Raw genomic sequence first — 18,814 nt, 5'->3', positions numbered from 1 at the left:
GGGAACTGTGGAGAAAGTTTCCTAGGTTGCAGGGACCACTCATCTTTGCTTTGCTCCATGTACCTGCTTCATTCCTCTCGCTGTCTCAGAGCTGCCTCCTTGGCTGTCCTGCACTTGAGTGCATTGCCCTCCAATGGTGCCCTTGGCTGACAAGTCTGTTCAAATCCAGCATTCATATCTTACTGCCTTAGGCTTTCTCTGTCCTTCTTCCTAATTCCTGTGGGGAAAAAAATCTGGTCTGGGGAAAAAAAAAAAAAAACAAACAGTCCAGCCTTGGGTCAGCTGTCTGTTAATCAGCTATAGCCAGAAGGTAGGATGGACATGGCTTACAGAGGGGAAGTGGGAGAAGCAAGACCATTGACTAATGTCTGCTACCTGAAGGCATTTTGCAGTATTTTTTCAAAGAAGTATTTAAAGAGATTCTATTTTAAAAAATCATAAATAACTGAAAATATGTCTACTATTCTTCAAAATCAGATTTGTTTGGTCATGTTCATTTCCCAAAGAACAAAGATAAAACTGAGCATCCAGAATGCTGTTACTTCCAAGCTCCTGATAGGGATTTTAAAATGAAGACTTCCTAGAGTTCTGAAGCAGATTTTGAAAAAAGTCATACCTGTTGTTTTATAAGTTATATTATAAGTAAATGATAAAGTATATTGTTTGAAGCTTTGGGAAAGCTAAAACTTGGAAATTATTTATCAATAAAGGAAGAGTTGTTTCAGAGATCCAGTTGAAATATTATGAAAGCGTAGGAAATATGTAGTGGTAATCACAAGTATACCTATTAGAGCTTGAAAAAATTGAAGGTCAGGGTAAAGGGATTTGAAAAAACTGGCTAAAATAAAGAATCCAACGTTAGAACCTATGATTTTAAAAATGGAGATGATTTAACTATTTTGGTCTCAAGAGGCATTCTGCAAATGATAAAGAAATACAATGGAGCTCCTTTATTATAGACTGAATGTTTGAGTTCTCCCTCCCCAAATTCATATGCTGAAGCCCTAACTCCCAGCATGGCTGTGACTGGAGATGGGATTCCTTAAGAAGTAAAGTTAAATGAGATTATAAGGGCCCTAATCTAATAGGACGTGTCTTACAACAAAGACACCAGAGGGCTATCTCTCCATACTTATGCAATGAGAAGAGGTCATGTGAGGACACAGCAGGAAGGTGGTTCTCTGGAAGCCAGAAAGAGAGCCCTCAGCTCAGTTGTGTCTGACTTTTTGCGACCCTATGGACTGCAGCACACCAGGCCTTCCTGTCCATTGCCAACTCCTGGAGTTTACTCAAACTCATGTCCATCGAGTTGGTGATGCCATCCAACCATCTCATCCTCTGTCCTCCCCTTCTCCCCCTGCCTTCAATCATTCCCAGCATCAGGGTCTTTTCAAATGAGTCAGTTCTTTGCATCAGGTGGCCAAAGTATTGGAGTTTCAGCTTCAGCATCAGTCCTTCCAATGAATATTCAGGACTGATTTCCTTTAGGATTGACTGGTTGGATCTCCTTGCAGTCCAAGAAACTCTTAAGAGTCTTCTCCAATACCACAGTTCAAAAGCATCCATTCTTCGATGCTCAGCTTTCTTTATAGTCCAACTCTCACATCCATGCATGAATACTGGAAAAACCATAGCTTTGACTAGACAGACATTTGTTGGTAAAGTAATGTCTCTGCTTTTTAATATGCTGTCTAGGTTGGTCATAACTTTTCTTCCAAGGAGCAAACGTCTTTTAATTTCATGGCTGCAGTCACCATCTGCAGTGATTTTGGAGCCCTCCAAAATAAGGTCTGTCACTGTTTCCTCAGGAACCAAATTAGCCTGCATCTGCATCTTGGATTTAACCTCCAGAACTATGAAGAAATGAATTTCTGTTGTTTATGTCACACTGTCTATGGTATTTGTCACGGTAGCCCAGGAAGACTGACATCCTTCAAGTCTTTTTTGCCATGATACTGGTTTTTAAAGCATCGTGATTGGGTCCTCTGTTAATTATGTCCATATCAAAACAAACAGTAAAAACCCCTCACTGCTCCCCAGAAAACTCTGAGGAAGGAAGCTAATATTTTCCCTTTAAAATGGGTAAATAATGTCATCATTTTTCCTGAATTAATTAGTGATTGGTTGCCTGTGGTTGCCACAGTAAAGTGTGTGGATGAGAAAGCTTTGTTGGAGAGTAAGATGGCCCAAATTTGGATTAAGTTATTTTTAGCTTAAATATATTTTAAAACTTGCATATTAATTTTTTTTTTGGAAATGCAATGTAAACTTCAAGCTTATTAGCACCACAGCTACTTTTTCCAGCTCTGCTCAGTTGTTTCTAGTTGGGGCCAAAATCTGAACCCTGGATTGTCTCAAGGCACATGGATAGTCACAGGGATAAAAAAGGTTAATGCCAGGACATCTTAATTCTCCAGGATCATGTAATAAGACTTTGTTCAGAAAAAGGGGGAAATGATACAGACTTGCTGATTGAGTGGTGGTCGAGGTCCTTAGCGGAGAAGGCAATGGCTCCCCGCTCCAGTACTCTTGCCTGGAAAATCCCATGGACGGAGGAGCCTGGTGGGCTGCAGTCCATGGGGTCGCTGAGACTTGGACACGACTGAGCGACTTCACTTTCACTTTTCACTTTCATGCATTGGAGAAGGAAATGGCAACCCACTCTGGTGTTCTTGCCTGGAGAATCCCAGGGATGGGGGAACCTGGTGGGCTGCCGTCTATGGGGTTGCACAGAGTCGGACATGACTGAAGTGACTTAGCAACAGCAGCAGAGGTCCTTAGACATGGGAAAAGTGATCTGTTCAGAGACTGGGTTTCAGCTGTCGACTGCTTACTTACTCATATTCTATCATGAAGTGAATGAAGTCCAAAATCCCAAAGCTTCAAACCAGAGGTTGGCCTATGGGCCACTTCTGGACTGCAGACATTTTTGGGAAAATTTGCTAACATTTAAACACAGAAAGATCTCTCATAAAAATCGAGTTTTTTGGCTTCCCTTCCTGGAAGAGCTGGCTAGATTGGGTTAATGTATGTGAACAAGTCATGAGGTCTCTAGGTCCCCATTCTCCACACTCCCAATGTCTTTGCCCGTCCTCTCCTATTCATTTCTCCTATTCATTCATATTACTTGTGGGTCATTTGAGATCAGGGATGTTCAAGACACTTACTCCAAACCGGCCTTCTCTTTCTCAAAAGTCAGTGGGAATTTAATCAGGACAACTAGCTAAAACACTATAAGTTAGTCAACTTTAGTCATTATTTACAAACAAAATACGAACAAGGAGTTCTAACAGAGTGATTATTTCTGTGTGAAAGTGAAATAGCTCAGTCATGTCTGACTCTTTGTGACCCCATGGACTGTAGCTTACCAGGCTTCTCAGTCCATGGGATATTCTAGGCAAGAATACTAGAGTGGGTTGCCATTTCCTTCTCCAAGGGATTTTCCTGACCAGAGATCGAACCAGGGTCTCCTGCACTGTAGGCAGATGCTTTACCATCTGAGCTACCAGGGAAGCCTGATTTCTATGTAAAACAGACAAATAAAAACTCCTCTTTGGAAGGTACAAACCTGTCCCTGAGCAGAAAGATTCAATCTCTGGAAGAAGCTGAATTTTGCAACTTGAAGTATATTTGCCTTTCTACTTGAAATTTAGAAACTAATCAGATTTTTTGAAATCAGGCATAAGGATTTAGAAAAGACAGAGGAACCAGAGATCAAATTGCCAACGTCCGTTGGATCATTGAAAAAGCAAGAGAGTTCCAGAAAAATGTCTACTGCTGCTTTATTGATGACACCAAAGCCTTTGACTTTGTGGATCACAACAAACTGTGGAAAACTCTTAAAGGGATGGGAATACCAGACCACCTGACCTGCCTCCTGAGAAATCTGTATACAGGTCAAGAAGCAACAGTTAGAACTGGACATGGAACAACAGACTGGTTCCAAATCAGGAAAGGAGTACATCAGGGTTGCATATTGTCACCCTGCTTATTTAACTTCTATGCAGAGTATACCATGTGAAATGCCAGGCTGGATGAAGCACAAGCTGGAATCCAGATTGCCGGGAGAAATATCAATAACCTCAGATATGCAGATGGCACCACCCTTATGGCAAAGTGAAGAAGAACTAAAGAGCCTCTTGATGAAAAAGGAGAATGAAAAAGTTGGCTTAAAACTCAACATTCAGAAAACTAAGATCATGGCATCCGGTCCCATCATTTCATGGCAAATTGATGGGGAAACAATGGAAACAATGACAGACTTTATTTTCTTGGGCTCCAAAATCACTGCAGATGGTGAATACAGCCATGAAATTAGAAGAGACACTTGATCCTTGGAAGAAAAGCTATGACCAACCTGCTGCTGCTGCTGCTGCTAAGTCATGTCAGTTGTGTCCGACTCTGTGTGACCCCATAGATGGCAGCCCACCAGGCTCCGCCTGTCCCTGGGATTCTCCAGGCAAGAACACTGGAGCGGGTTGCCATTTCCTTCTCCAATGCATGAAAGTGAAAAGGGACAGTGAAGTTGCTCAGTCGTGTCCGACTCTTAGCGACCCCATGGACTGCAGCCTACCAGGCTCCTCCATCCATGGGATTTTCCAGGCAAGAGTACTGGAGATGACCAACCTAGACAGCATATAAAAAAGCAGAGTCATTGCCAATAAAGGTCCAGCTAGTCAAAGCTATGGTTTTTCCAGTAGTCATGTACAGATGTGAAAGTTGGACTATAAAGCTGAGTGCTGAAGAATTGATGCTTTTGAACTGTGGTATTGGAGAAGACTCTTGAGAGTCCCTTAGACTGCAAGGAGATCCAACCAGTCCATCCTAAAGGAAATCAGTCCTGAATATTCACTGGAAGGACTGATGCTGAAGCTGAAACTCCAATACTTTGGCTACCTGATGCAAAGAACTGACTCATTTGAAAAGACCCTGATGCTGGGAAAGATTGAAAGTGGGAGAAGGGGATGGCAGAGGATGAGATGGTTGGATGGCATCACCGACTCGATGGACATGAGTTTGAGTAGGCTCTGGGAGTTGGTGATGAACAGGGAAGCCTGGTGTGCTGCGGTCCATGGGGTCACAAAGAGTTGGACTCGACTGAGTGACTGAACTGAACTGATAAGTGAGCAAGCTCCTCCTTAGCCACTTTGAGGACTCAGCAGTACTGATGGGGTGAGACAAGCTTATAGTGTAAACAGAGGCAGAAGAGATTGGATAGGAAGTGAGAGAGGGAGAGGAGGAGAGAGGAAAGGAATGAGAGCCAAAGGGAAGGGATGAACCTCACAGGATTCCATCACCAAGTGTTTCAGAGCCATTTTGATTCTTTTTCGTTCTGGGCCATTATTATTAACTAATCCACCAGGTGGTGCTCTAAAATACCAAATAAACTTTCATCCTTCATTTAAAAAATTACATTACCTGGGCTTTCCACTGGTGACAGTGATCAAAACTGGAAAGGATACTTCTCTGATTACTCTTTATTTGAAAATATTTATATTATATAAATACATGAGCTATTTTTATTGAAAGGATGAAATTTAGAAGGGAAATTAGAAATCCATTTAAATTCCATTATTTTCAGCAATCTTAAAAATACTTCATAAAGTATAAATTTTTAAAAAGTCAAGAGAATTACAATGGATATGTGTGCCCCCCCCATCAATAAACTTACATATCCTCCTCCCAGTTTCTTAGGGCTGAAGCCAGCCACCTGTTAGAGCCACTTGACTCCACAGTGTGCCTGTGGAATGCTGAGAAAAGTTCACTGGAGGAATCTAGTTTTCTGCAATCAGCCTGGGCTCACCAGACACACCCCAGCTCCATTCTTCATGTTTTGGTCTCTGCTTTTGGTATTCCTCTATCTCCTGAGGACCCTTCAGAAGCTAAGGTCTAGCTTGTTCATCCAGCTCTCCGCTGCCTCCAAATACCATATCTAGGTAGGTCTGACTCTATTCCCCTCCCAGAGCCACTGGAAGTGAATTCATGCTATTTTTAAAAGTCTCTTTGTTGTCATTTAGTAGCTAAGTTGTATCCTATTCTTTTGTTACCCCCTCCCTTTCAGGCACCTCTGTCCATGGGATTTCCCAGGCAACAATACTGGAGTGAGCTGTTATTTCCTTCTCCAGGGGATCTTCCTGACCGAGGGATCAAACTTGCATCTTCTGCATTGGCAGAAGTTTGTTCTCTGAGCCCCTGAGAAGCCCTTAAAAGCCTCTAATTTATGGTATAATACAGTTTAAGGAGGAGAAAAACAAATGATGTGAGAAGAACTATGCATTTGGGGGGCTGTGTTCTCAAAAGTTGGCATTAATACAATAAAGATGACAAATGACAATGTGAATATAGCAACAATATCTTTGGGGTCAGACTGTCTTGAGTTCAAATTCTGATACCCCACATGTTACCTGTGTTGTGATGGAAAAACTAGATAGCCCCTTTGAACCTCAGTTTTCTCTCCTATGTAATGGGGACAGTAATTCCTAGTTTGCATGGTTATTGTGGGGATTAAATGAGATCAAAGCACCTAGTTAGTAGGCTGCCTGTCAATTTCATTGGCCTTTCCTTTCCCTTCCTTACCTTATACCTGTGCTCCAACTCAAAATTTGTACTCCAGAGCCAATGACAAGGACAATTCTGTGTTCCTCTAAGTCTTCTCCTGCCTCGATAGTCTGCTTCCAGACTTTCCTGATGCTGGTCTGGCTGGATCTCCATCCTTTTGCCACTTCCAGCTCCTCGGTGCCTCCTGATCTGTTCTGCTGGGAAGACCACCTACCTGATGGGGTTTGTTGTACCTCTCCATGGCCAGTTGTCTACCCGCCTTCTGGAATAGCCACTGTTCCCAACACCATACTCTCCAGGTACATCCTTCTCTCCCCTTCCCCCCATGGGATCTTCATTCTCCCTGCTGGGTTACCCCCTAACTAGTTACCCCATGTGAAGACCTCTTCCATATCACTGGGCCTGATGCTTGGGAAGAGAGCCGTTCAGCTGCACTGTGCATAGCATCTGTTAGACACTTGGACATGTGCAGAAAGGTGATTTTTAGGTTAGACTTGAATCTGATGGAATGTATGTCCTGACAGACTGCTGGCCTCTGGTAGTACAGCTGGAGGGTCTGCAAAAGGACCCCCTGGGGTGTTGTACCCTCATAAAACCTGGATCCCTTCAAGGCAGGAATCTACCTAGCCCCAGGCAGCATAGCCAAGGTTGTAATAGTTTGAAAGGGGAGGGGAGGTGATCAAGGGAAGACTGAGTGAAGAGCTCAGAGTTGTGTCCTCAGAGCAGGTGGTTCAGGCTTAAGGCCAAATACACTGTTAGAAGTAGTTATAGGAGCCTGTGGGAATGGAAAGCCCTGGAATACCCATTGGAGACTGCTCCTATAGTTGTTAACTGGGCATTCCCATTTACATATATTTAGAAAACAATTTAATAGCTCCTGGGTATAATTGTTGGCACCTGCCTTCCTGGTGGTGGACTGAGTAAAGGCCCCAAGAGATATTCAGGCCATAAGCCCTGGGCCCTGTGGGCGCTGCCTTATATGGCAAAATGGATTTTTCAGGTAAGGATCTTGAGATGGGGCAATTATCCTGGCTTACCTCCCTTCCAGGTGGTAGAGAACCCGCCTGCCAATGCAGCAGATGTAAGAGATGCTGGTTCAATCCCTGGGTAAGGAAGACCCCCCCAGGAGAAGGAAATGGCAACCCACTCCAGTATTCCTGCCTGGAGAATCCCATGGACAGTCTGGTGGGCTACCATCCACAGGGGCGCAGAGTCAGACACGACTGAGCAACTGAGCGCACAGCACACACATCCTGGCTTATCCTGGTGGGCCCTAAGTGCAACCACAAGTGTCCTTCGAAGAGGGAGGCAAAGGGAACTCTGGTACAAAAGGCATGTGACTACTGCAGCAGGGTGCTCTGCTGCTGGCTCCGAGGATGGCGGAAGAGGCCAAGGATGCTTGGAATGCAGCTGTGTAAGCGAGAAAAGGCCTGGAAACAAATGCTCCCCTAGAAGCTCTGGAGGAAGCGCGGCCCGCCAGTGCCTTGATTTTGGTCTAGTGAAACTAATTTTGGTTTTTTGACCTTCAGAATCCTAAGAGAATAAATGTTTTGTTTTAAGCCACTGAGTTTGTGGTGGTTTGTTACAGTGGCCACAGGAAACTACTACAGGGCTTATCCATCTCCAAGCACAGGTAGTGACTTGGCTCACCCTTGTTCTTATTCTGAGGCAGTTGTAGAGCACCCCTTTTATGGCACTTGGAGATTCTAGGTCCAGGCTTTTTGCAAACTAATATTTAAAGCAATATGCTGTCTGTAGCTCAGTCAGTAAAGAATCTGCCTGCAGTGCAGGAGACCCAGATTCAATCCCTGGGTTGGGAAGATCCCCTGGAGAAGGAAATGGCAACCCACTCCTGTATCCTTGCCTGGAAAATCTCATGGGCAGAGGAGCCTGGTGGGCTGTAGTCCATGGGGTCGCAAAGAGTCCGGCACTACTGAGCGACTAATTCTGTCTAGGGTAACCTTTTTGGGAGTTCTTAGGGGCAAAAGAGAAGGCCTCAGATAGTATGTGCTCCTTGCTTTTGGAACTCACCCCACACCTTCATTCAGACTGTTGAGGATCCAGGGTTAGTTTAAATCTGACCCTGGTTCCCTCTTCCCCTCCGCTCTTCCTCCCATTCATTCAGTCAGTATTTACTGGCTCCCTCCTTGGTGCCAGGCTCTGTTCCAGGCACTGGGAATGAAGGAGTGAACAAAGCAGATAAACAGATCTCCTGCTCGCCTGGTGGTTGTGGTGGGGAAGGAGGAGGAGCCAGAATTAAGTAACTAGCATGTCAGATGGTGAGAAATGCTATATCAAAAAATAAAGTAGGAAAAGAGGTCATGGCAGTTTCAGATAGAGGGCTTGAGGAAGGCCTCGCTGAGAAGGTAATATTTGAGCCCAAAGAGGAAAGTGAGCCATATGGGGGAAGAGTCTTAGAGGCGGAGGAAAAGGAAGTGCAAAGGCCCTGGGGCAGGAACCTGGCTGATGTGTTGGAGGAGGAGCCAGGAGGTCAGATGGCTAGAGCAGTAAGGGAGGAAGAGAGCAGGAGAGATCAGAAGCACTCCTGGGGCCAGGGCCACGACCCTGAAAAGTTATAAAAATTTCTCCACGTGGGCCCTTCCTCCCTTCCTCCCTCGCCCCCCCCCCCCCACCTCTGCCTCTGTGTCTGTGTCCTCAGCTCCTTTCTGTAGATCACTTGTCACATCATACCAGTGGAGCTGCAGCAGGCAAACATAGCTTAAAATACTAGAAGAGGGAGAAAGGCGCCTTCCTTTTTCTGAATATTTAAAGCAACTCCACTGTCCGCGCAGGCGTGGAGCTGAGTGCGGAGGAAGGCAGGTCCGCTGCTCTCTCCGGGCAGGTCCGGGTGACCCCTGAGGCTCCTCCCTCCCCTTATCCAGGCCCCGAGGCTGCCGCCCACCCCGCTCCACCACCTTCCTGGTGTGGAGCCCGCCACCTCGCATGCTTTCTTAACAGCCCCGCGCCTCCCGGCCCTTACCCGCCCAGAGCAGCACCTGTCTGCCTCTGTCCCTGGGCTCAGCCAGGTGGGTGCCTGGGGGCTCCCGGGGTTGGGGGGGGGGGATGCGAGCTGGGCCCCTGCCTGTTTACGGCTGTCCCCCGGCCCAGGCCTCCCAGCCCCAAGTACCTGTGCCACCGAGTCTCCCTCTCCTGGGAGTGGCTGTTCCAGACCTCAGGACTCTGCCTCCGCCCGGTCCTCCCCGCGCAGCTGGGATTTCGAAGAATCAGATTCCAGAACGTCTAGTATGCCCAGCTTGAAAAGTCACTCCCCCTGGATAGTGACCCAGGACAGTTCTGGTGCTCCGGCAGCTTTCCACAGTGACATTTTGTCAGCTTTGATGCCACTGGGAGGTCGGGTACAGACTGTCTTCACGGATTAAATCCTTCATGCCTACGTCCCTGATTTTAGAGTTAGTCCTAGGTGACTCTGCAGAACCTGTCCTGAGTAATGGCACCATGGGACTTTGCTGGCAGTCCAGTGGTTGAGACTCCGTGCTTCCACTGCTGGGAGCGTGGGTTCAGTCCTTGGTCAGGGAACTAAGATCCTGCATGTCATGTGGTGCAGCCAAAAAGGATAAATAAATAAGTAAATAAATAATGGCACCAAATCAATTGCCACTCAGAAATGAGAAGTCAAATTGACCAATGATAACTTTAATTTCCCAAGAGAAAATCACTAGGTGAATAAATTCCCAAACTGCAGGCTGCGTCCAGTCAAAATTGTATTAATCCAGTCCTGTTTACCGGAGAAGGCAATGGCAACCCACTCTAGTACTCTTGCCTGGAAAATCCTGTGGACGGAGGAGCCTGGTAGGCTGTAGTCCACGGGGTCACGGAAGAGTCGGACACTTACAGAGCGACTTCACTTTCACTTTTCACTTTCATGCATTGGAGAAGGAACCCCCTCCAGTGTTCTTGCTTGAAGAATCCCAGGGACGGTGGAGCCTGGTGGGCTGGCATCTGTGGGGTCGCACAGAGTCGGACACGACTGAAGCGACTTAGCAGCAGCAGGGTATAACTTTCTACCATATTTCTGAAGTAATTTTCATGCTATGAAGTGTCCTTTAAGTCCATTTATCTGAATTATTTTTATTCTCCACAAATGCTTTTTGTGCCATGAAGAATTGACTCAACTTATTAAAATTTAGCTTCATGCAGATTTTACATTAAAGGCTTAAAATCCAAGCATTTAAAATTCTGAAAGGAGTAATAAACATATTTTAATAGACTCTTTGCAAGTGTGCTCCTTTATTAATGGTAGATATGGTTGTGAAAACCAGATCCTTTTCCTAGATGCTATTCCTAATTACAGATGCAGAAGTATTGTAATAATTGGCATTTGATCAAGTTCAGGGTTCTGTTAAACTCATTCTTATTGCAAATTTTATCTTCAAAACTTTAGTCTGCTTTCCACAAATAGTAACAACTATTTGAGCAATAAGCTAAAATTCTTGTGGTCTCAGTGACCCCAATGTCATCATAGTTTTTTGGAGGCCAAAATAATATGCTTCAACTTGCCAAAGCCGCGTCTTCTTAATCTCCTCCATTAGCAGCTCTGCAGCTCATTCCAAATTGCATATGCAATCATTCTCTTTTAAAAAAATGGGAATACAATGAAACACTAGTTATTCTGAGTGCTTTTTTTTCCCTAAATAGTGAAGGTGGAAAACAAATAAGTTTTGATCATACAGTGATCATTTGGTTTTATTTTAAATTTTGCTAAAGTGAACTTTAAAAATCAATGTAGAGACTTACCTGGCAGTCCAGTGGTTAAGATTCTGTGTTTCCAAGAAAAGGGTTCCATCCCTGAGTGAGGAAACGAGGGTTCTACATGCCACACGGCATGGCCAAGGGAAAAAAAATCAATGTAAAGGTTGGATCTTAAGGGCAAACACAAAAAGCCAATCTCAAAAGCTTATTTACTATATGATTATTTAACAGCTTCCGAATGACAAAGTTATAGCAATGAGGAATAGATAGGTGGTTGGGGGAACAGTGTTGGGAGAAGGGTATGACAATTAAGTAATAACACTAGGAAATTTCTTTCTTTTTTTAAATATAAATTTATTTATTTTAATTGGAGGTTAATTACTTTACACTATTGTATTGGTTTTGCCATACATCAACATGAATCTGCCACAGGTATACACATGTTCCCCATCCTGAACCCCCCCACCTCCTCCCTCCCCGTACCAACAGTGACAGAACAGCTCTGTATCCTGATTAAAGTGTTGGTTATTTGAGTCTACCCTTGTAAAACTTCATGTAACAACAGACCAGAAAAAGAAAAAATGTGTGTAAAACTTGTGAGATCTGTATAAATACTATACCTGAGTTAATAATATTGAAAAGCATCAATGTCTTGGCTTTGACAATGAGCCAAGTCTGTGTAACATGTTATTATTGGGGGAAGCTGGGTGAAGGGTCATTAGGAACTATTTTTATAATTTCTTGTGAGCCTTAGGCTATTTCAAAGGTAAAGTTTATTTTTTAAAAATCACTGGAAAGAAATAGACATATGAATGGTTTCTTTTTATTTTTAATGCCAAGTATAAATTCTTTGAGCACCTATGGAAGTGATATAAATGTTTTAGGAAAAAAGGAAGGTTTGTAATAATCTGTAGCAATTTTCCAGTAACGGTTTCCTAGATAATGTTTGCTTTTAGTGATGGTTTCTTCTTCCCTCAATACTTTCCATTTATAGTTATGAATTTGGTCCCTCATCTGTGTGCATTTCTGTGTATTTCTGAAGAGAGGATGGAGTATTGGAAGAATCTTGACCAGTGGGTGTAGGTGAGGCAGAGAAGAGAATTTCTTTCTTTCTTTCTTTTTTTTTTTGTAGTTTATAAAGGGTAAGAGCCTCAGCATTTAAACCTCTGAATCATTCCTTTGCATAGCAAGAATGTGTTTAGATTGAAAAAAAAAGCTACAAATGAATAAAGTTACCTCCAGTTGCCCTGAAATCCCTAGATGGCTCACTTTTAGGAGTGTTCTTCAGGAGGTATTTGGGAAGGGACTAGAATAAGCGAGAATAAGATGGTAATATTTTCTGTAATATTGGCCTTGGCAATATAAGATCATACTCAACATTGCTAATTTTCTCATTCCAAGGCAAGATCTCTTGGCACTACAGGGATCAAAGTAAATTTTTCCAAAATTAAGGTTGATGCTTACCCTGAATCTTTAGATCACTATGATACCAAATTTCAAGACAGTAATCCTGAGTCAATTTTCAGTCTATTTTTAAAACAAAAATAGATGAAGAAGATCTGTTTGATATTCAAGAATGATCCTACATTGCTCAATTATTTAAACAGACTTTGGAGATTCTTGGAAATGGCTTGCTAAAGTTCAATTTCGTTTATAGTTTTGGCTACTGTAAACTCTTCTCCAAAGCCTTTGGATGTTTGGGGGTCAAGGGAGGCCACAATAAGAATTAAAACTGCAGCTACATGGGGTGTCTGTGCAGAGTGGAGAATATGACTTCTTTTTATTAAATATGACACAAATAATTACCAAAGTGGACCCTGCTATTTACATATATATAATACAGCTTGGTTCTGTGGAGTAGTAGTAGTTGCAGATGAATCATAAAATTAACATTTATGAGACATTAATTAGATCTTTTCTAATATCATTCTGTGCCTGTATATCTTCTCTACTTTTCACTGATTTTTGACATAAAGAAAAAAGTGCCCTGGTTCTAGTGAGTCTTATAGAAATTACTGCAAAATATCTCTGGATGGGGTTCTTGTTGATTTAGGACTCAGCTTTGTCATTCCTTTCTCAGTGGCTCTCCAGACATTTAAAAAATATCTTAAATATCCTGAATGAAGATTTAAGGATCCTTAGGATGTAGGTTCCTTGAAGGCCAAGGTTTTATCTGTGCTCCATGCCGTGCCTCGATGCTAGAACTGTGCTCGACACAAATGCTCAATAGCTTTTTTGTTGACTTGATATGGTCAGTTGATGTTGGGAAAGAACTTTGTCTCTGGGGTCAGACTGACCTTGGTTAGGATCGTGACTGCCACTGGGTGACCTGGGACATGTTACTTCCAGGAGCTTTAGTTTTCTCAAGTGTAAGCTGCAGTTCAGACTGAAGCACCAAGCACAGAGCTTAGGAGGTACTGAGTGCTTGTTGTTGTTTAGTCACTAAGTCATGTCCAACTCTTTTGCCACCGCATAGACGGTAGCCCATCAGGCTCTTCTGTCCATGGGATTTCCCAGGCAAGAATACTGGAGTGGGTTGCCATTTTCTTCTCCAGGGCCATTTTCTTCTCTTCTTGGATTACTAGTATGACTCAAGAGGAATCTTCCTGACCCAGGGAGATGACCTCTGTCTCCTGCAAGGGCAAGGAAATTCTTTACCACTGCTTAGTGAGTGACTGTTCCCTCATTTACTCATACCAGCCCCATCGCTTTCCTGTTAAACGATTTCTGTTTTTCAGAATGTAATTTATTTTAAATGAAGCATTTTGGAGAAGACTATCATGATATTTAAGAGGAATCTCCAGGAGCTGAATTCCTGGACAGTGGAACTCTTTCCTGTATTCCTCAGCTTTGCCAGCCCTAAATCAACCAACTACTTCCACATTAGATCCATGCCAGTGTACATATGCAGAGCCCCTCTTTCTAGATTTCCACCAGTGTTCACATTCATTATTTTCAGGAAGGAGGGGGAAGTTAGGGTTTTGTCATTTTTATTGATTTTATTTTCCACTTATCAAATATATTATATTTGACCTCCTTGGATGTCTAGCATGACTCAAAGAGCTACATATCCAGACCTTTCTTTTTTCTTGACATTCATGGATGGTATATTAAATTCCTCTAATAGATGATTTTCAAGCATTCTAGTCTTTGTGATTTATAACAAATTCTTACTATCACTCAGTTGTGATATAACTTAAGTCCCTCATTTATTTTATTAATGAATGTTGTAATCAGTTGTTGGTTGCTGACTGTATATCTGTGCATTCTAGCGCTGTGAAGGCTAAGTAAGAAAGAAGTTGAGGGTATGGGTTCTATTCTCGGAGAGATAATAAACAGAAAGAAAAATTTTAATATATTTATTGTGTTCATAAAATAGCTTAAAAAAGATGTTAAATAAGTGCATTTATGGTTAATTTTTACAGACAAATTTTGTATGCATTAGACAACAAGGAAAATATTTGGGAATATAGGCATATGTATGAAAGTGTGATTTAGGCCATATTTATATGTTGTTTTGAAGAGGAAGAATTATCATAATAGGCTGCTTGCTTACATTGTAGGCTGTCCTCCAAAGAGGCAGTTGCCAACAAGGGCCAAAAGAAGCTAATGGGCATAAAGAGCTGGTGCCCTTTCAGGAAGGCCCAGAGATAGAAAACCACCATGTGCATGGAATGTGGAGAATTCCATCCTCGTCTGGACCTACAGTACTATCGAAGGGAACAGATCCAAGAGGCTCTCAGCAGCTGGGGGTAGGAACTCTTAGGTTGAGATGGTTCTCTGTAAGGCAAGTGTCAGAACTGTGGGTCAAGGAGGTCTTTCTGAGTAAAAGAGGTGTCATGGTTAGAGTGCCCTGTCTATAAGACATGCTGGGAATGTGGAAGAAAGAAGGGATGGTTAAGAACTGGCTGGGACCTGAACTAGGGGAAATTAATTGGGACAAAAGGGCTGACCTTTCCTTTAGAAAGGGGCTGAAAGTCCAAATTGCCAGATCTAAGAAGGCATGCTGCTGCTGCTGCTGCTAAGTTGCTTTAGTCGTGTCTGACTTTGTGTGACCCCATAGGCAGAAGCCCACCAGAAGGCATATCAAACTCTAATTCACTATTTCCCTAAGTGGCAAAAAGTCCTAGGGATGGATCATCTAGGGTACTTATTAAAAACAGATTGTCAAACCCTCCTCAGATGTCCTGAACCATCACCTCTAGGAGAAGGGCTTGGGATTCTGTATTTTTCATGGGTGCACCTGATGACTTTTTATGACAGCAAGTTTGGAAAACATCACTTTAGTCTAATCAAGTCCAGCATCAGAATTCAGGTTTCCTTGCTCAAGAGGCAGGACAAGGCTGGGAGGCAGGGCTTTTTGGATTCGGAGGTATATTGCAAATCATATGTATGTCCGGAAGGGATCCTGGAAATAAGATTCAGTCTTGAGAAATAGGATTGTCAGATTTAAGCATTATGGACGTTAGAATTAGGGCTCCAGTGAACTGATCTGTCTGCATAAGGCAGGGCTCTAGTGCTCATGGGAAACTAGAGGAGATCCTGAGAGGCAAAATAGCAGTGAAGCATCCCAGCCACAGGTGATGGTGGTGGTAAAAGTCCTCCAGCCCTCTTGATGCAAATGAAAGATTTAGGCTTGAGTGGTATTCCTGGCTGATGGTCTGTGGAAGCCGTGGGATAAAACCGCACACTCATGGGTAAGCGGCAGGTGGTATCTCTCTTGAAAAGGATCTTATTCCTGGATGACAGTTACTGGGGCAAATGGATGGTCTTTGACCAGTTTATTTCAAGCCTTCATTCTTTGGGTCCAGATGTAAAAGATTCTGGGTGTCCTTGAAACTTCACCCTCTTGAGTTCATCAGAGTCATGTAATAGATGTCCCTAAAGAGAAGGAGGGATATGTAAGGATTTGGATAGTGCTATGAAGCCAACTTATTGGAAAAGACCCTGATGCTGGGAAAGATTGAAGACAAAAGGAGAAGGGGGCAGTGGAGGATGAGATGGTTAGATAGCATCACCAACTCAGTGGATACAAATTTGAGCAAACTCCGGGAGATAGCAGGGGGACAGAGGAGCCTGGTATGCTGCAATTCATGGGGGTCGCAAAGAGTCAGACATGACTTAGCAAGCGAACAACAAATGAAGCTGAGGAGACCCTTCCCACAAGAGAACCTTAGTCTCCTGCAGCCTTTGAGGATACTCTGGAGATGGACATTACTCTCAGGTGAGTCTAGAGCATGCAGGTAGAGGTGGGCATGAGATGTTAAGGAAATGATTGGTAGGTTATTTTGGGCTAAGAGTAGGACTTGTTAGACTGGGAAGTAATGAATTTTGACTCTGATTGCTTCTGGAAACTGAATGTTTGTGTCCCCCACCTCCGAATTCATATGTTGAAAGCTAATCCCCAGTGTGATGACATTTAGAGGGCTTTGACAGGTGATTAGGTGGAGCCATCAATGATGAGATTAGGGGCTTCCCTGGTGGTGGTCCCTAATGGTAAAGAATCCGCCTGCCAGTGCAGGAGACATGGGTTCCATCCCCGACCTGGGAAGATTCTATAAGCCACGGAGCAACTGAGCCTGTGCACCACAACTACTGAGCCCACGTTCTAGAGCCCATACTGTGAAACTACTGAAACCCGCACGCCTAGAGCCTGTGCTCCGCAGCAAGAGAAGCCCCCGCAATGAGAAGCTCACACACTGCAACAGGAGGGCAGTCAGCTCGTCACAACTAGAGAAAAGCCCTCACAGCAGTGAAGACCCAGCACAGCCAAAAATTAACTAACTAATTAAAGTTTTTTAAAAAGGATCGGATTAGTGACCTTACAGGAGGATAGAGAGACCAGAGTTCTCTCATTCCACTATCTGAGGACACAGCAAAAGCATGGCCTCTGTGTACCAGAAAGTGGACCCTCACCAGACTGAATCTGCTAGCCTCCTGCTTGATCTTGGACTTTCCAGCCTTTGGAACTGGGAGAATTAAATTTCTGTTGTTTAGAAGTCACCCTGTCTATGATATCTGTTATAGCAACCCAAATGAGTTTGAAATAACCTCAGAATGAATCATAGACATGATAGCTCCTTTAAAAAAATTGAAATAGTAGCTTGGAGATCCTTGACCCTGAATCCTGATATATTTGCTTTCCTCTCTCAGCAGGCATCACCCGCTATTCTTTTCAGGGCCAAAGGAAAAAACAGATTTCCTGGTTCACTGTTCCTTATGTCTATACTACAGGTTATAATTATTATATTTTGTATCCTAAGCTTCTCTCTTAGAATCAGTAAATACTTATTTGAAATTTTGGTAAATGAATTAGAAGGCTAGGCTCTCTTCATCCATCAGAAGCCTCGCTGCTGAATCACAGTCCTATCTGTGCTTATAACCATCTCAAAATCACCTCTTCCATGAGACCTCACTGAGCTCCTCTGTCCGTATGTGACTTCTTGACCCTCTGAAAGCCCATCGCACCTCAGTTTGTAAGTCTTTATGACACTCATTCACATGGTACTATGTGAATTCTTCATTTTACATTTCACTCTTCAAGAACATTTAATTTATCTTTATGTAGGATTTATTTGTAACTCTCCTGATTCCATAAAGGAAACCTATGAAAGGAGATATAAATGAGAAAATGGTAAGAAAGGAAAATAAAATGGGAATATAAGATAAAGCTAACTGTTACAAACCTTTATTGGGTATTTGCCATGTCCTACGTGCTAGACAGTCCCTGCTCTCTTTGGATGAAGAATTGAGTCAGGACAGAGCTGTGGCTAATGGACCAGTTCAACTCCAGGAAGCTCTCAGAGAACAGCTTCAACCCATCATCAGAGGTTAGTTGTTAATAATTTAGCCCCTTAACTACCCGATTTCTCCCTGAAGCACCCACTTCTTACTATTATTCATCTTAGAAATTGTATCCTCAATTGTGTTAGCATTTTTCATTAGCAGACTTATTTTCTAATTTCATAGATATCTTGGTAGCTCTTTCCTAAACTTTCTTCAGGCTTCCCTGGTGCTCAGTTGGTAAAGACTCCTGCAATGCAGGACACCTAGGTTCAATCCCTGGGTTGGGAAGATCCCCTGGAGAAGGAAGTGGAAACCCACTCCAGTATTCTTGCCTAGGAAATTTCTTGGACAGAGGAGCATGGTGGGCTATAGTCCATGGGATCTCAAGAACTGGACATGACTTAGCAACTGCACCACCACCTCCACACTTCTTCAAGGTCTAAGGGTTTGCATACCAGACTGTAAGGCCATTCCTGTAATTGCTGGGGAGACAGGGTATCCCTCAATTTTTTCTGGGGAATTTCTGTCCCAGCTTGTAATTACTTCACATATATTATGTAGTAAAAAGATTCTCTGGCAGTTGATCATCAAATTATAGCTGCCTTTGTAAAATAAACCTCATTTATATGTTGTTTCCTCTACATTGGCTAAATGGCAGCAAATGAAATAAGGAAATGATGATCATTTCCCAGATGTTGTGAGAGCAACTGATGCACCAACAGAGTCATTTTTGGCTTCAGAGCAAACTATGAATGGAAAG

The sequence above is a fragment of the Oryx dammah genome, unplaced genomic scaffold (genome assembly GCF_014754425.2).
Source record: "Oryx dammah isolate SB20612 unplaced genomic scaffold, SCBI_Odam_1.1 HiC_scaffold_3, whole genome shotgun sequence".
In the NCBI taxonomy this organism is placed as follows: Eukaryota; Metazoa; Chordata; class Mammalia; order Artiodactyla; family Bovidae; genus Oryx; species Oryx dammah.
This window is presented reverse-complemented; position numbering follows the sequence as displayed.